At 55.4% G+C, this 14,076-nt stretch overlaps 1 protein-coding gene across 20 annotated transcripts in view; it reads right to left on the reverse strand.

Annotated features, from left to right (window-relative positions):
- Nucleotides 1-14,076, reverse strand: part of Camta1 (calmodulin binding transcription activator 1) — a 744,390-nt gene that overhangs the window by 102,363 nt on the left and 627,951 nt on the right. The window lies entirely within an intron of this gene.

A 14,076-nucleotide genomic window follows, 5' to 3' on the forward strand; every position in this document is an offset into this window, starting at 1 on the left:
TGTTGGGGAGGGTCCTGGGTACTGTGGGAAGGTAGTGACCTCCGGGGTCTCTACCACCCTCTGCCATTAAACTCCTCCTTTGTCTACTGTGACAACAGGAATAGTCTTCAGACATTGCCCAGTGTCCCCTGGTGCCGCTGACCTCCACACCAGCAGGTAAGCATGTGACCAAGGACCCCATCTGTGAGGTTGGCTGTATCCCTGCCCAGCCCCCTTTAGCAGCTGCCCCACTGTCCCTCGTCCCCGCTCTGCACTCAACGCCTGCATTCTCATCACAGCTTGCTGGACCTCCCCACCCAGGTGCCATCCTGCCCTTCTTCCCGGGGGGAAGGAGCTGTAAGCCTGAGGCCCCTGCTTCTCAGGGCTGGGTCCTCTCCCTGCACACAGCTCCACCCATACTCTCCACTGTGGCCTCCACCAGGAGGCAGCTGCCACCCAGGGTCTTAGGGATACTTCCTTAGAAGCCCGTTTGGGGCTTAAAAATGGAAGACCCCCTGGTCAGGCTGAAGACTTTGAGGACACCGCTGGTCCCTACGTGGTTCTATTTAAGAGGGTCAGCCTCTCCCCAGTGAATTCGATCTGAACACCCTTCGTCCCTTCTGCCCACCACTATTTCTGATGGTTACACGCCAAGGGACCTTTGTGGGGTAGCGGCTTTGCTGCAACGAGCACGGGGCCTTGGGGCCTTTCCACGCCATCCCCCCAAGCGGGAAAGTGAGGCCATTGAGCCTGGGGCATGCCTGTAATTCCAGCGGCTCAAAAGACTGAGGCAGGAGGATGGCAAGTTCAAGGCCAGCCTCAACAACTTAGTGAGGCCCTGAGCAACTTGGCAAGACCCTATTGCAAAACAAAACAAAACAAAACAAACAAAGAAAAGGCAGCTGTCAGGCTGTTTATTCAGCCTGTGAATTTGTTAAAAACAATCACATCATTCCACAGATGCACCTGGACACACCTGGAAAGAAATGGCTGAGCCCTTTGACCCAAACCTGCAGGCATTTCTTGAGCTATTTTTTTTTCTTGTATGATTCTAAGGAAACTAATGAGAATATACAGAGATCCCACGAGAAAGTACAGAACACACTGTGTGGAAGCCCCTTCCGTGCCGGCCCCGGCCCGTGCCCCAGCTTTCCCAGCTGAGGTTTAAGCACCAGAGTGGGATGGGCAGGGCCCCAGGCATGGAGAAGCCAAGTCTGCACCTGCTTTTTTGGATGTGGTCAGAGCAAAAGCACGAAATGAATATGTGAATCAATCAAGCCATTAATAAATAAAGACTCAAGACTATACCACGACTGGTGTGAGAACATAGACGGGAGGAATTTAAAAAGATTTCCAATAAGGGTTGGAAATAGTTTTTTTCTTGCCAACGCTCAGTTAACCAGGAAATTAAATCAACGCCAAGGGGAGCCTCTCGTTTGTGGCAGCTTTGCTGGATTGCGGGACTCGCGCTCCTTAATAATAGTGATAATCCCTGACGTCGGCCCAGGACTTGCTTCTTTTCAAAGCACTTTCCAGCCATTATCTCATTTGGTGCCCGTGCTAGCCAGGGAGGCGGGCTGGGCAGGGCGGGCACCCTCTGTCTGGAGACAAGCGTGGTGAAGCTTGCCCAAAGCCCAGTGCCTGGCGAGGGATGGGGCCTGGGCGGGAAGCCAGGGCTCCGACTCCAAGTTCCAGACCTGCCAAGATATCTGGTGGCCTCTTTTTGTTTGGCCCAAATGCCTTCCCACCTCCCGTCTCACTTTATCCTTGCAATATGCCCAAGAGGCGGGTGGGCTGGGCAGATCTGCCATGCCCATCACAAGGATGAAGCAACGGTCCTGGTCCTGCCCTCTCCCTGCAGAGCAGCATGCTAGCCTCCCGGGCTGGGGCCAGGCTGAGGGCTCCTACTTGAGCTGGCCTGGCCCAGCAGCAGTGTCAGCTGCTGAGTGGGGTGAGGCAGGATCAAAGCGCTGCAGGGGCCAGCAGGCTACCTGGGGCTTCCTCTGATCCCAGTCTCTGGACCAGGAGCCTGGCCCCGCAGGAGGGAGCTGACAGGTCAGCCCCGTGGAGATGAAAGGCTGCAGCCTCCGACCCACAGCCTCGCTGAGCCGAGCACAGCCTGGGCTCCTGGGAAGGGCTGCGGGAGGCCAAGGGGCGGTGCAGGCAGCGGCTGTGCCCACAAGGCCTTGCTTGCTAAGGAATCAAAGCCCACACCCTGAAGTTCCTGCTGTTTCTGGAAGCTCTGAAGTCTGCCTGAAGGGCCAGTCTCTACCTACCCTCTGAGGACAGGGTCAGCATCCCCCCTCCTCCAGGAAGTCTTCCCCTCTGCCTCCCCGCCTCACCACCCCCAGGCATGATGGCAACTCACGCTCTGCACGTCTGCTTCATCTCCAGACCTCAGAGACGAGGCCCTGGGGACCCCAGCATCTGGAGATGTTGCACTCAGGTTTTGAGGATTGAAATAAAGCTGAATTGTGACCTCTGGTCTTTCTGCCTCCCAGACTTGGGGTCTCTGGACTGTCGGGTCCACGAAGGATAGGAAAGCGCTCCTGAATGGGAGGCCCTGTCTAGACAACTGCAAAGCACGGCTGGTTCCCAACCTTCTTTAGGTGTGAGTCCTCTCTGAGAACCCGTGAAGGCTGTGGGTGCCCCACCCTGTCCCTGACGAGCACCCCCAGGCACCTCAACCCTCCAGGCTTCACAGAGGACCCCACATTTGTAACCACTGGCTTCCAGATTCTAGATCTGCTGCCCTCCAATCCACAGGAGCCAGACTGTGGTTCCCTCAGGTCCCCCTCAGCCTTCCTTTCTGGTTGCTTCAAAGCAGTGAGCAGGAAGTCCCAGCCCGTGAGGGTGGAGGGGACTGGGTTTGGGTCAGGTGGGAGCAGGCTGCACTGGACCCCTGCGGTTCTGTCTTTGACCCAGGTTACACATCCCCATCCCCCTGACCCCTACCCCCTGCGCCGTGCGCCCTGTGCTGGGGCTCCCCAGGTGGCATGTTGATGGTGGACCTCTCCTGGCTTGGGGCTGGCTTTAGGAAGAGAGGAATTGAGGTATTTTTAGAAATTTGGGGCACATATCCCTTCTTGGCAACATTGCAGTTTTAGTCATTAGTTATACATTTTATGGGGTGTTTTGGCAGAAAAACTATATTCGCCTTAGCATCCTGCAGGCCCTCCATGCTGCCCCGTGGCTGTGTGATGGGCTGGGATGGGGGCCGCTCGGCCCTGGGCTGTGGAATTTCCAGGAAGATGCTAGAGGCTGCCCCCTAAGTGAGCATGACCTTTGAAGATGAACCCCAAATGTCCTGGAGTTCAGTTGGTGGTAAAGGCTCCCCATAGGGATCCCCAGGGAGACGTGGTGGTGGGAGTCTCAGGAGGTTCCAGAGTCCTTTGGGAGGAATCTTGGGCTAGGAGATCCTACCCCTGCTTCTTGGGGCTTCAGGCTCCTCATCTAGAAGTGAAAACAGGCCCTGCCTTTCTCCCCAGGGCTGCAGAGGGAGTTGTGGCAGGGCCTTTGAGAGGCAGGAAGTGCCCCATGGATGGCTGAGAGCCCTGCTGCTCTCACCACCAGTTGCCACCCAAACTGAACCAAACCAACCAGAAAAGTCCTGTGGTTCACCCTAGCAGGCAGTCCAGCCGCTCGGCTGCCTGCAGAGCTGTCCTGGCTCTTACCTGCATAGGCCCTTCCTCCGCGGGCATCCAGCCTGCTTGCTGGGGTGCTCTCTCCCTCCCTAGCCTCTGTCTCGCCTGGGTGACCTCATTCAGCATCCTGGCATCAAGTCCACCCAATTCTGAGGGCCAGTGTCACCCGAAACCTGAGGTGGGGCTTCCATTTAGAAAGACAATGAGCAATTTGAGGAAATAAAACTGCTTTGAACAAGAAACTGCGGTCAGCTCCTGGAGGGTTAGCTATTGTTTGGCATTTGGGGCCTGGGTGGGCAGCACGGGGACAGCCGGGGGCGCCTACAGGTCCTTGGGACTTGGATTAACATGCAGCAGCTCCTGCCTCAGACACTTCAGATTTATAGTTTACCGCAGGGGCAGGTGTTCCCCGACTGGTCCTCACCAGCCTGGGGGCCACAGCTCTCCCTCGCAGAGCCTCCAGCCAGGGAGCACAAGATGAGGACTCAGAGCTGGGGACAGAAAGGAGATTGGGTGGCAAAGACCAGACGAGAGAGAAAGGGGTGCAGCAGACATATGGGCTGGCAGCTGACCTCTCCAGCCTTAGCGCCTGTTCTTTAGCATGGCCTTAACCTTGTTGGGAGGTGAGGCAGGTAAAGGGCTCAGGACGGACCTGACCCCCAGCCAGCACTCACGTTTAAGGCCACCAACGTTGCCTGCTAAATTACAGTGTTCCGTAATCTGTAACGGGTTTGAGATGGAGGTGGGAGAGGGGTTCTAGTGTACAGGGAGAAGCTGAGCAGGTCCTCCAAGCTGAGCCCACCCAGGGTGTGTGTAACACGTCCTGGGGTCAGCTGGGGGCGCAGCGCAAGCTCTTCACTGGAGACCCGCTAAGGGGACTCAAATTTTAGCCCTGGGGCTCTCGCGTCCTCCTCTTGGACACTCCTGGGGTGGATGCTTGGTGGCTGGAGGCCAGGTGGGGGTCCCAAAGCCCCAGCCCTGTCTCCTCTGCCACCAACAGAGAGGAGGAGGTCCAGAGCCAGCCAGCACCCTTGCTATAGAGGAAGCAGGACAGCAAACCAAGAAGTGGTTAAAAATGCAAAAAGACCTTGGGTTTGATAAAGAAAAATGCAGCTGCAACATCTGTTTGACTCTTGTTTGCAGCTTCATCAACGCTAAGTGGTCAATAAATCAGAGTGGCATGGCATTCCGTTTCTTCTGTGGCTCAGTCATTAATCTCGTGCCAGTTCTCATGAAAAATGAAGGAGAGAGGCTGTGTGATAGTGGAAATGTATACATTACCCACAAAGTCATAATGGCATGTAATAGTGCCACACACCTCCCCACTTGCCTCGGGGGGTGCGGGGGCGGCCCGTGTGCCACCAGCTGGAAGGGGGGAGGTGAGCAAGTAAATCGGCATCGTTGGCGCCACAAGCCCTTTCTACTATTGCATTTGTCATATTAGCACCATTTATGCAGATTCCGTACGCCCCATGAGCCTGGTCTTAAGAGGCACAGCCTTCCCTGTACCTGGGTGCTTCATAAACAACGAGGGTAGAAGCCCATAAACAGGAGTGCAAAGCTGGCAGAGAGAAGGGCAGGATTTATTAGGGAGTGAACAAATGATGATAGGAGGCAGCTCGGGGCTGTGGGTGTCACCTGGCTGCAAGGCAGAGAAAAATCCTCTTGCCCACGCTCCAGCTGCCCCGGGCAGCTTGCCACCTGTTCTCTCTGTCCTGGGTAAAGGTATGAGGTGGGGGCTGATGGTCCCCAAGCCCCTGGAGGGGGAATTCCATTCCCCTCTGTCCTCCACCGAGGGCCTCCTGGAGGGCCTGAGGGCCTGGAGCTGAGACCCGGAGGGTGGAAGGAAATGGAGAACTCTACTTCCCAAGAAGGGCCAGAGTGGGTGGCACCTGGGGCTCAGGTCTCCTGGGGTCACTGGGCTCTGAGGCTGCTGTCTCCTCGGATCTTTGCCCTACAGTCCAGACAGCAGGACACACAGGTGGGGGAAGGTCCTCCTGGGCTCTGCCGCATGGAGCTGCTGTGTTCTACTGCCTTCGCTGTGGGTGTGCTGGGTGCTCTAGGCACGAGACGGGGCAGGAGTGTGTCTGTTCCTTGAGCACACACCTTCCACTGGGGACCTCTGTTTCCAAAGATGGCTTTCTCAAGCCAGCTGTGGGCTGGGCCTCAGCTTCGGCCACGTGTGTGTCCTGGTTCAGCCACTCCGGCCTCCCGAGTCACTCCTCTATTGCTATCCCTGCTCACAAAGAGGAGAGTGTTGGAGGGGTGGAGACTCCTGTTGCTCAAACCAGCCTGCACTCAGATGCTGGATCTCCTCACCCCTACTCTGCCCAGACCCCGGGGCCCTGGGACTTGGTGGGAGGAGGGCTGTGCGTGCAGCCTCAGGATCTGGGGCAGCAACAGCCCCATTAACAGCAGCACAGGTGCAAAATGGTTCAGGGAACTGGCTAAATGGTGCAGAGGACGAGGCTGTGAACACAGGGCCGGGCGGCTGGAAGGGTCCCACCAGGCAGGCGAGCTCCTTGGGGGAGGCCAAGGCTGCAGACACCCCGTCTCCATATCAAGGAGCCACAGTTGTCAGACAGGGGCGCGTAGGGGAGATAGAGGGATGGCTAAATGAGTTCCTAGGGACATGAGTTCCGAGGGAAAGACCCAGGTCCTCAAAGTCAGGGACAGTTACAGCGAAAAGAGGGAAGGCAGGGAGCAGGAACTAAGAAGGTGGCCTGAGGCCCCCAGGAATAGGCAAGGCCAGTGGTCAACTGTATTTTAGCTGGGCCCAGGGACCCCCACTGCAGCCCAAGTATCGTACGGTTCCTCGCCCATGCCCAGCAGGGCCTGGGGGGCTAGGAGTGATGCCCAGAAAGAGGCTTGGGGGGTCTGCATGGGGGCAGAGGTTGCTGACCAGGGGAGCCCCGAGGCCCTTTGAAAGGGCTGCCCTCATCAAGCGAGCACCTGGCAGCGGGTGTCTGGGGCCGGCAGCCCTCCCCGCCTGGAAGGGAGGCTGGGAGACTTAATTATTTAATGTGGGTAAAGTGGTCTGAAGATGGAAAACCCTGGGTAATTGCTGAGTGCTGCTGCTGTTGTTATTACACAATTACCAGAATTTTCCAGTCATGAGAATCTAGTTAAACAATTTCCACCTGGTGCAGGGTTCCGGGACCCATGCTGGCGGAGGGGTTGGCTGGCTCTGCTCCTTCGGTCTGAAGGTGAGGAGGAAAGATACCAGTGGGGCAGACCATGCCCAGCCCGGTCCTGGCCGGCTCTGGGTGTTCAGAGAATGCAGGGCACAGGGTGATTTGTCACCGTCCGTGAGCAGATCAGATAAAGAGGCAAGGGTTGCCAGAGTTTCCTGCCCATCTGGACTTCTCAGAAGCCTCTGAGAAGGTTCTATCCAAAGGTTCCTAGCAGGTGAAGCCGTTCTGGAATGAGACTTCTCGGGAGCTCTGGTGCAGCGAGACCTGCCTCCCCGGGGCTCCTGCGGGGCGCAGATGTGTGGAGCATTTCTGAATGGACAGATGGAGACCACCGGGCTCACACTGGCTTGGGGCCAGGCCTCGGCTTATCTAAAATCATTACAAGTGATCTGGGAGAAGGGTTGTCCAATTACATCTCCATGTTTGCAGATGATGCTAAACTTCTGCAGGTATTGAAAGATCTCATGGGGTCACTTTGATGGGTAGATGAGTGACAGATGGCTCCTGGTGGTGGAGAGCAAGGCAGCAGCTGGGGAAGGGTTAAATAAATTGCCCATGGAGGCCTTGGTGACCCAGCTGGAGGACCCCAGTGGTTCACGGAGGCTCCTGGTCCAGAGTTGCCAGGACCAGCCGGGGCCTCGTTTGGCAAGTGGGGCATGACCTGGGTCTTGGAAAGGAAATGACGAAGGCTGCCTTTATCACAGAGCTCATCTGCAATGGCAAGAGTGGGGTCTGTAGGCATGGGCAGCCTCAAGCAGGGAGGACCTCTCTGTCCAGCAAGACAAAGGCTAAAAGGAAATGCGATTCACATCTTTTGGGTCCCAAAGTGCTTTTCCCTCCAGCTCCCCAAATCCTAAGAATGAGGGTGTCCCTGCACCCCGGAGCTCAGGGAGTTCATGCTAGCACAAATCAACTACATGAAGGGACACTAAATGTGTTGCTAAGGGAAACAGGGCTGAAACGTATCAAGAGGTTTTTTTTTTTTTTTTTTTTTTTTTTAAACTGGTGGCATTAGTTCCTGGGTGGCTGATCCATAAGGAGTTAGGAAAGGAGATCAGGAGATGGGAGAGCTTGGGGGTTGACCTGAACCCAGGTGTCACCATGATACTTGGTGCCCCGTAGGGAGGGATCCAGGCTGGAAGTGTCAACTGGGTGCTGTGTCCACCCATCCATCTCGTGCTTGCTAGGGTTTTGCCGAGATGCAGGCTGGTGCCCTGCGGTTGGCAGAGTCTGAGCTTGGATGAGATTGTTGGTCTGTGTCCTGTGTGTCTTCTGCTCTCACCTTGAACTAATTTTTGATTTATTAGAGATCACCACAAGAGTTGCTCCAACGAGCCTTGGGACCAGAAGCCATGGATCTTTTCCAGAGACAAAGAGAACTCCTGGGAAGCAGAGCCAGAGGCCAAGGCCACCCATGTGCCTGGTGGTCAGGATTCAGAGGGCTGCAGACCCTGCTGACCTCCCTCCCTCCCTCCCAATCCACAGGGTACACCAGCCTCAAAGGGACCTGCCTCTCATGTCCCCTCCTGTCTCTCCCACTCCCTCCAAGGACATGTACCCCAAGCCTGCTCCTGGGACAGATCTGTCCCCCATTAGGCAGTGAATCAGCCCCATCTGATGACAATGGCACCAGTCATCCAGGAGTCTCTGAGGGCCGATGTGCTCTGAGCCTTCCTGTCCATCTGCTCGCCATAGCTGCTCTGGAGGAGGCTGGGCATGTGGCACCACCCGCTGCACAGAGAAGTGCCACGTGATCTGCTAATGGCCTCGTGGTTGATGGGAGGCAGAGCTAGATGAGGCTCAAATGCATTTGGCGTTCTTTTGACAAAAGTACTGAAATTTTCTTTAGGGAAACAATCATTTCTGCCACTCAGACTAGGGGTGGCCCATGTGTCTCGGGCTGGCCACTCAGAGCCTGGCTTTCTCTGGGCCATGGTGATTGCTCAGGGACAGAACCCCTGGGAGTAATCAGAGCTGGTCCTTGGTGTTTTGCCAGAGCCACAGGAGGACACGGATGGTCTTTCCTGCTGGACTTGAACTGGGGAGGATGAACCCTATCACTCCCAGAAGCTGTCTCTTGCCAACACATGCAGCCCAAGGGGGAGTGGCATGGAGGAGGAGGCAGAGCTGAGGGCAGGGGCACTAAGCCTCGATGCCAGTGACTGAATCCCTGAGTGGTCGTGCCTGAATCTGGCATACTGCAAGACTTTGCAGGGATTGGACCTTCCAAGTTTCCTTTTACCCTAAAGTCAGTTCAAGTTGAGATTTCTGTTGCACTCACAGAGAGCCCTAACTCTGAATTTAGACCAGATGTCTTCTTTTTGTTAAGCCAACAATATCCTTCACTGTACAATCCAGTCTGTCTAGAAGGTAGGTGACAGCCGCCACCACTACCACCCCCATTGGGATTATGGGGAACTCCCATTTCTTTACACCTGCATGTTCCAGGTGCTGAGTGCTAAGTCCTATAGGATTTAGCTCCTTTAATTCTTATGACAACCCCATAAGGTAGGACTGGTTGTGATCACCTCTACCGCAATATAGAGAACATGAACTACGGCTACTTAGCTCACCAAAGTCCCACCCCGCTGGACACAGGTCTGTCCTATGCTAAACAAGCAGTGCACCCAGCGGGTCTGCCCTGGCTTCTGGGTTCTGCTACTTTCTCGCTGTGGGCTTTGGGCAATCACTTCTCTGTGCCTTGGTTTTCTCACCTATAAAGTGGGGATACTATTCGTGCCTACTTTCTGAGGTGGCTGTGAAGGGGAAGTGAGATCAGACCGTGCCTGATGCACAGTAAGCTACTGCCGGGTACCAGCATCACCGACCTCTCCAACTACCACTGCCTCACCACCCAACATGGCCACAAAGTGTCCCATAGAACCTCAGTGTGGATCAAACTGACTCAGCCTTTGCTCACTTGGGAGAGGCAGTTCTTGAAGGCAGAAGCCAGTAGGGCAGGGTGACACAATTCTTGGTCAACACCAAGGAAGTGTCCTTATCTCCAGTGAATGCGCAGGCCCTCAGAGAGCTTCCGATGGGCCACACCCCAGTCACTCTTGTCCAATCATGAAAACAGCGTCTCAGAGACAATTCTTGGCTCTCTTCCAAGTGCTTGAAGAAATCAAAACTATATTTCCTAGAGAGATTCTATGAGTCTTTGTGGATCCAAAGAGATCACTGTGGCACCCCAACCCTGCCATATCCTGTGGTTAATGGGATCCTTTGGGTCACTTGGGCTCATTTCTAGGCCTCACCTGGATGCGAATGACATGGAGTGACTCCCAGGCCCTTGAGGAACCCCAGGCCTTCCCTGGGGATCGCTGCTCCCCTCCTCCTGGGATGCTTATGCATTTAAATGTGTGCACGAAAGACCCTTGAGGACCCTGCAAACCACAGGCCTTTTCTTCTAAAGATGGATAAAACCAGGAGGCAGCTTAGGGATCCTCCAGGTCACTTTGTCCCTGCACTTCCATTTTCAGTTGGGCAAACAGAGCCAAGAGAGGCTATGACTTGCCCCATGTCACCCAGTGGACAGGGAGAAGATGATGACAGGGAGCCCACCAACCCTCTCCTGGCCTCCTACCTCCCCACCACTGATGTTCAGAACTGCCCAGCAGCAATGGCTACTCTTGCCTTGCTTTGTAGAGAGGCGATGGAGAAGGTCAGAGCTGGCTGTTGCTTGCCAAAGTGACACTGGGAACAAGGCTGGCTTCCCCGACCCTGGCCTCCTTCACAGCCTCAACTAAGAACAGGCCCCCGGTGGGAGGTTGATGGGGGGCTGGAAGGGCCCTGGCATCCTCCTGGTGGGGCAGGTATTCTAAGCTGGGAAGTCTAGGAGACTGGGACCTAGCAACCCACTGCTCTGGGGGAGCCCCTGGGGAGCCCCTCCACTAAATCCTGTTGAAGACAGGAACCCCAAGCTCTCGCTTGACTGACAAATGGGCCCACTGCCGAGGCGGCAGAGGATGGATGGTGCCCGGCCCATCAAGCAGCTATAGGATTTTTATGCTTTGGCAACTGTAACAGTGAGATTCCAGCAATTGTTTTAGAGGGAATCATGATTAAATTGGGCTGTATGTTTTTTTAATGTGTTCCCCAGTTCCCCTTTAATACCTTGGTAGGATGAGATAAATTGTAATCACTGAAGTAATTGTGGCCCTCAACAGTTACGTCTTGAAAGAGTGACTGGGGGTTAACAAAGCCTCCGCAGGGCAAGGTTTGGATTAGAAAATACAGTTTTTCTTTTGTTATTTTCTTTTTAAATCCCTCTTTATCTTCTTCCTTTCTCTGGTAGCTCCTGGAGCTCGCTGATAACCTGGAAGCCTCCTTGGGTAATAACGGGACCCGCTGTGTTAAGGACACAGGCGAATCTGGGGCCACCTTCTGCAGAGCCGCTGCGGCAGGCCCGCCCCTCCCCAGAGCCTGCACTGAAGCTTGTCCCTCAACCAGGGGCCTCGATGGCCTGAATACCAACATAGATTCAGGTCCCATCTTCGCTGCCAAGTCCTGAAACCACAGGCAGGGGCCCAGCCAAGGGGGCTACCCTAACCCGCCCTCTGCAACAGCAGAGTGAGCCCCCCAATCCTTGCACGACCTCTGCCTTGCAGTGTCCCTTTTCTGGTGGATGCTGAGGCCACCACTGGGGCGGGTGTCTGGCCTGCAGGGAGCTGATGACCCTGCTGGAGCCACCGACTTCGATGGTGTGATAGAAAGACCTGGCCTCCTCCAGCTGCCTTGGGGCATCTGCAGGCATCACCCTGAGACCAACACCTGCATCTGCCAGCAGGGGCAGCACTGAGCCACAGAGCCCCCAGCTGGCCACCACTCCAGGGTGCTGCTAATGCCCGCAGAGCCTAGGGAAGGGAAGAGGTAGCAAGGGGACAGCAAGGAGTTTTCTCTCAGTCCCTGAGGCTACTGCCCAGTCTGGCCCGCACTGCCTTGTCCCTGGGCCCTGGCCCCAGCCTCCTGACTGGTTCCTGCCAGACTCTCGGAGTCGTCTTCTAAGTCCCAGCTTGGCTGGTGCCGTCCATTGCTGACCTCCATGGCTCTAATTTCCTGTGAACACAATGCCACTCCTGACACCAACGGCCTCCCAAGTCAGATCAACACGCTGTCCGTCTACACCTCCCCCATGCTCTCTCACATCACCCGTCTCCAAAATCAGGACCACTTGGCGGCTCTGCCACAGCTTTGCCCACTCTGCTCCCAAGGCCTGGAATCCCTCCATGTTCCACCTACTTCCCACCCAGCTCCAACACCGCACTGTCCTCGCAGGCCCCTTCCTTCTCCCAACCAATGGAGAAGTGCCTTCACCCAGAGGCCCAAAGAGGCCCTTTCCACCTCGGGTTCAGCAGTGGCAAGCCCTGACTCTTCTCCCTCGACTTTGGGCTGCGGTCCATCTCCCTCCTCCAGACCCAGCTTCCTGAGAGCAGAGTCTCAGTCGGAAGGAAGCTCATTGCCTGTAGGCAGGTGTCTACCCCTGCCCGTGGGGCAGTGGTGAATGGAATTGTTCAGCCTGGACCACTTGCAGGGAGCCACTGTACTGGGGTTGGATGCCGTGTTAGGAGGAGAGCAAGCGCACCCACCAATGGGTGGCACCTACTCTCCTCACCCCACCTCTTCCCCCATTGCTGGGCAGGGTGAATGGTGCTGCAGGGCCTTCTGGGTACTTCAGCAAGTTGAGTTTCCTCGGGTTCTCCTTTTAACCTAATTTCTGCTGCTTTCTTCTGTGGGAGCAGGGGCCTACCAGGATGATTCCTGTCATACAAAACTCCACTCTTCATCTTGGCCCTTGAAATTTTTTACTAAACCGTGGTGGCTGGTGGCTGGTGGCTGGTAGATGGCGGGTGGCAGATAGCATTGAGATCTGCCAGGGTCTCGGAATAGCACAGCAGAATTCTGGGTTGCAATCACTAATTGATCATCACTGGGGTGAGAGAACAAAACACGGTCATCATGTCAGCGTGTGTGTGCGCGCGCGCACACACACACACACACACACACACACACCCTCTTGGCTGGGAGACCCACAGCTCTCTCCCCTGTTTGTTTTTAAGTTTCACCGCGGCTGCCTTGAAGCTGAGAAAACAGACGCTGGGCTGAGGGCCTTGGCACCAGCCCAGGGTAACTGGGACACCCATGTTTGCAAAGAAAGCATTTGTGAAGTGTGAAGAAATCCGAACAGTGCTGTTCAAAAACTGTGTTTAAATTTCACTCAAAATGTTCTATTTTGTGTAGGGGGGTAGAGTCCCTTTGGAAAAAACACTTGCTGGCATTCGCAAACCTCTGTTGCTATGGAGCTGTTAAGACGTTAGCTACCCAGGATGGCAATTAATTCTGGTGGTTGTAGGTAAATCGGGCCAGCAGCTCCTTTGGAGAGAGCTGATGGGAAAGGGGTACTTACAGGGAAAGCTGAAAAGTGCCATCAGGGGGAGGGGGTCAGGCGACTTTCCTAGCTATCCCTGGGCTTCCCTTGCCGTCTGGGAGACAGGGCACCGTGCTGGGAGATGCTTTGGCTGACGGGAGAGGCCAGTGGGGGGCTCCCAGCTCACCCAGTTGCCAGTGGGCTGCCCTGGGTGTAATTCTCAGTGGCTTAGAGACCGTTTTCTCCTCCACAGATGGCACACGTGGTTCACTCACCCACTTGTCCCTTCACTCATTCACTTGTCTATTCAGCAGGTGTCTCAAGAGCCAGGACATGCCGGGGACTGGCCTTGGATCCAGGTCTGCAGTGAGGAGGACTAAATCTCTCCCTCAAATGGACAAACTGATGAAGAAGCTGATGGTTCTGGATAATGTGAGATGCCAGGAGCATTAAAAAGACAGGTTGATGGAGATGAAGGGTGCAGAGGGGTCAGGATGAATTCAGGTGGCTCTGGGAGGCCTCTGGGGAGGGGACCTTGAGTGGAGTCTGGAATGATAGGGAAAAGCCAGCTTTGGGGAGACCTGGGAGGAAAGTGCAGGCACTGGGAACTGGGATAAAGATCTGAGGACAGACCCAGGCCGACACAAAATGGCCAGGTGAGCAGGGGGCAGGGCTGACAAGGGCCAGTGTCCAAGATGGTGGCTCTGCGTCTATCTTGGGGGCTGGGTTAATATTTGTTGATTAAGTGAAACGGTCCAGAGACACATCAATGTTGAATGAGCTGCCACATGGCACTAAAGATTCATTCTCTCCTTGGAAGGAGAACCTCCCCATGTTGAGATTCAATCACTAGGAAGGGCCCACACCTCCGCCAAGAAGCACAAGACCCACC

Source organism: Marmota marmota, unplaced genomic scaffold (genome assembly GCF_001458135.2).
Source record: "Marmota marmota marmota unplaced genomic scaffold, marMar, whole genome shotgun sequence".
Lineage (NCBI taxonomy): Eukaryota > Metazoa > Chordata > Mammalia > Rodentia > Sciuridae > Marmota > Marmota marmota.